Source organism: Bos taurus, chromosome 16, assembly GCF_002263795.3.
Source record: "Bos taurus isolate L1 Dominette 01449 registration number 42190680 breed Hereford chromosome 16, ARS-UCD2.0, whole genome shotgun sequence".
NCBI lineage: Eukaryota > Metazoa > Chordata > Mammalia > Artiodactyla > Bovidae > Bos > Bos taurus.
Window position 1 is genome coordinate 9,705,522 of NC_037343.1, and position 4,610 is coordinate 9,710,131.

Consider the following 4,610-nt stretch of genomic DNA (forward strand, 5'->3'; position numbering starts at 1 on the left):
AGGGAGCCCCGGTGTTCACTTTGTGGCTTTATAGTATACAGTGAAATTTTTATACCTAGTCACTCAGTTTCCAAATGTCTAAATTATGATAGAAATTATGACAAAGACAAATAATTAATTTATTCATTGATCCACTTAGTCATTTAATAGGCATCTGTCCAATGCTGTGTGCAGTGATAAAATGGTGACCAAGACCATCCGTAGTTCCTGCCTTCATGGAATATAAAGACTGGTGGACAAAATAGGAAGCAAACAAGCCAAAAAAAAAAGAAAAAAAATGATGACCTTTCTAACAAGAAGGATATAACTGTGCTCTCAGTATAAAGATACTTGATATATAATAATAATTAATAGGCACTTCCCTGGTGGCTCAATGATAAAGAAGCTCCCTGACAGTTCAGGAGATGCAGGAGATGCGGGTTTGATCCTGGGGTCAGGAAGATCTCCTGGAGAAGGAAATGGCAACCCACTCCAGTATTCTTGCCTGGAAAACCCCACAGACAGAGAGGCCTGGTGGGCTATAGACCATGGGACTGCAAAGAGTTGGACATGATTCAGCAACTGAACAACAGCAAAATAATGAATAATTATGATTTGTTTTTTGCTATGTTCCCAATACTAATCAAAGTATTTCACATGCATTAACTCCCTTTATCTTCACAACAACCATATTAGGAGGAAAAGTGAAACACAGAAGCATTCATGTATTTACTGAGGGCTGTAGCTGGGAGCAGATAGCAGGACATTTGGGGCCAGAGCCTGAGTTCTTAAGTGTTACCCAGTACTGCGTCAAATCTGGCTGATGGCCTCATTGGCAGTTTCTCTCAAAAATAATAGATTTGAAAGATGAAGACAGAGTACCAGAAGAAGAAAATGGGGTAATATATTTTAGACACTCCAAATGTTACATGGAAACACCATGTGATCAAAGAGAATAAAGAATGTTAGAAGAGCTCAAAGGAAAGGGCAACTGATATGGATATCAATAGAGTGTGATGCAAGACAAAAACGGACAGACTTAAGCTCTGTTAAAGTACTTTTTGAGTGGGAGGGCACATGGGTAAACCTACGGCTGATTCATGTTGATGTTTGGTAGAAACCAATGCAATACTGTCAGAGAAGGCAACGGCAACCCATTTCAGTACTCTTGCCTGGAAAATCCCATGGATGGAGGAGCCTGGTGGGCTGAAGTCCATGGGGTCGCTAGGAGTCAGATACGACTGAGCGACTTCACTTTCACTTTTCACTTTCATGCATTGGAGAAGGAAATGGCAACCCACTCCAGTATTCTTGTCTGGAGAATCCCAGGGATGGGGCAGCCTGGTGAGCTGCCATCTATGGGGTCGCACACAGTCGGACATGACTGAAGTGACTTAGCAGCAGTAGCAACAATGCAATACTGTAAAGTAACTATCTTTCAATTAAAAAAAAAAAATTAAATGTACCTCTTGAATAATGTGTGACTTAAAAGCCTGTTCCTCTGTTCACTCCATCCTACGTTTTATTGTTGTTCAGTTCTCAGTGTTCAACTCTTTGCACCCCCATGGACTACAGCACACCAGGCTTCCCTGTCCTTCACTATCTCCAGGAGTTTGCTCAAGCTCATGTCCATTGAGTGGAGGATACCATCCGATGTTTTACCATTACCTATTTGCTTCTGCTGTTTAATTACAATTTTTAAGTAATAATTATCACTACTTGATTGTTGTCAACATAATTGACTCTTTTTTCTCTTCATCAATAATTTCATTACCCTTCTGCATTTTTTTAATGAAAAAAAAGTAAACATTTCCTTCTGATGCCAACTGTAGTTATTAGGAACCATAGAATTCTATTTTTCCCTCGCCCTAAAATGAGATTTTAGCACTGTATACAATTACATACTGAGCCCCCAAACCTCTGCCCTGGTCCCTCTATGGGCCCTGAAGACTGAGCACTAACTCTTGGATCCAATAACTCCCCACTGTGGCTGTAGGAACAGCTCCTGAATGTAAACTGTTATTGTTTACAGCAATTTATTTTCTTGTGAAATATGGAAATTTCCTTTTCATTTTAACTCCAGGCAAACTTTTAAACAGACATTTTTGTTCTATTTTATCTGGCATTATACTTTTTTTTTTTTTTTTTCTGAGTATTACAGCCTAACATCATCTTTCACATCACAGGTATTGCAAGTCTTAGTAATATGATTTCAGTGAAGATAAATCCTGATTTTATGGTTAGAACAAGGTCATTGAGATTATACTTGGATATAAAAAGATACTGGAATATATACCATACTAACATTTTGATAAATCGTTTAAACCTTTCTCTCCTAAAGTATTAAAATTAGCAATTAGTTGGACCTTAAAATGATTATCCTTCCCATAAGTCCTCAGCTCATATCTAACTTTAACAAGAACACACTAGATAAAGTTAATTCATGTGTCAAGACTAACAGAGTGAAGGAGACCCTGGAGGCACAGCTTGTCAGTTCAGTTCAGTTCAGTTCAGTTCAGTCACTCAGTCATGTCTGACTCTGCAGCCCCATGAACCACAGCACACCAGGCCTCCCTGTCCATCACCAACTCCCGGAGTTCACCCAAACTCTTATCCATTGAGTCAGTGATGCCATCCAACCATCTCATCCTCTGTCATCCCCTTCTCCTCCTACCCTCAATCTCTCCCAGCATCAGGGTCTTTTCAAATGAGTCAGCTCTTTGCATTAGGTGTCCAGAGTATTAGACTTTCAGCTTCAACATCAGTTCTTCCAATGAACACCCAGGACTGATCTCCTTTAGGATGGACTGGTTGGATCTCCTTGCAGTCCAAGAGACTCTCAAGAGTCTTCTCCAATACCACAGTTCAAAAGCATCAATTCTTCAGCGCTCACCTAAGTCACAGGACTTCTCTGGTGATCCAGCTGCTAAGACTTTGTGCTTCCAGTGCAGGGACCCAGGATCCATCCCTTGTCAGGGAACTAGATCCCACACATTGCAACTAAAAGATTCCACAGGCTATAATAAAGACCTGACAAATAATAAATAAGTAAATTTATAAAAATATAAATTTTATAAATTTATAAAAATATAAATAAACATTTTGTAAAAATAAGCCTAATTCAGCCTATCCTTACAGAAAACATCACTGTTGAGGAAACCTAATACCAGGCACAAGCCTCCAACTCAGCATGAGCTAGCTTACCTTACCCTAATATATAGGACTTGCTACCATTATCAAAAATTCCTGGACTCCTCTTGCCCTGCTTCTGCACTGCCTCCTGTGAGACTCTATGAAAGTCACTCTTGCCCCAAATCCCTTACGCCTAGAGCTCCACTGCTTGTAAGGCATTGTTGTTGTTCAGTCACTAAGTCTCATCTGACTCTTTGAGACCCCATGGACTATAGAAGGCTAGGCTCCTTTGTCCTTCACTATCTCCCGGATTTGCTCAAATTCATGTCCGTTGAGTCCATGATGTTATCTAACCATCTCATCCTCTGCTCCCTTTCGTCTTCTTTTGCCTTCAGTAGTCATACATAAAACCATTTAAATCTACTATTGAACTATAATCCTGATTTGATTACTTTAATCTTGATTTGATATTTGAGCTCTAAATTTTTATCTTTAACTACCAACTCGACATATTAACTTGGATGATTATATACACATGTCAAATATTCCCAAAACAAACCATTCATTTTCCCATCCCCTCCCAATGCTCTAATTTAAGTCTCAACCTAAATTTAGAATACATGTTGTCTATAAAATGGCAACCCACTCCAATATTCTTGCCTGGGAAATCCAAAGGACAGAGAAACCTGGCAGGCTGCAATCCATAGGGTTGCAAAAGAGTTGCATGTGACTTACTGACTAAACAACAACAATTCATTACTGGGAACATAAATTCAAAGGTTTTTATCTTCTATTCACTCTCTCAGGCTTCTTTATCAACCAACCTTTAGCTGTGAGTCAACATTTTAGTATTTCAGCAGTTTCTTTACCACTATTCTAGTCCAAGCCACCATGCAAGTGAAAAGTGAAAGTCACTCAGTTATGTCTGACTCTTTGTAACCCCATGGACTATACAGTCCATGGAATTCTCCAGGCCAGAGTACTGGAATAGGTAGTCATTCCCTTCTACAGGGGATCTTCCCAACCCAGGGATCGAACCCAGGTCTCCTGCATTGCAGGTGGATTCTTTAACAGCTGAGCCACAAGGGAAGCCCAGGTTAGCATTGCCCAAACAGGGATTTGAACCCTGGACCCTCAGATTAAAAGTCTGATGCTCTACTGACTGAGCTATCTAGGTTTTCCCCTAAATAATTTAAAAAGCACCTGTTAATCTACATCTTTCCTCTTGTGTGCTGCAGTCAATTTCCACATTGCTTATAGAGTGATACTTTACATCATATTAAACCATTATTTTACAAAAAGTAATTAAAAGACAAAAAATCAAAATGCAAAAAAATTACAAAGCAACATGTTCCTATCCTCCCTTAGATAAAATCCAAAGTCTTTATTGTGGGTTTCATGGCTCAATCATCTGTCTCATCAACCACCTCACCCAACAAAGGGAAGCTAAATCTTGCTCCTGCCATGATGACCATGCTGTTTTCCTATTATTTAAACAC

General features: G+C 39.5%; 1 non-coding gene across 1 annotated transcript; it reads right to left on the reverse strand.

The window, feature by feature from the left end:
- Nucleotides 1-4,215: 4,215 nt before the first annotated feature.
- Nucleotides 4,216-4,288, reverse strand: TRNAK-UUU (transfer RNA lysine (anticodon UUU)). Its single transcript has one exon. It is a non-coding gene; the product is annotated as a tRNA-Lys (tRNA).
- Nucleotides 4,289-4,610: the final 322 nt, after the last annotated feature.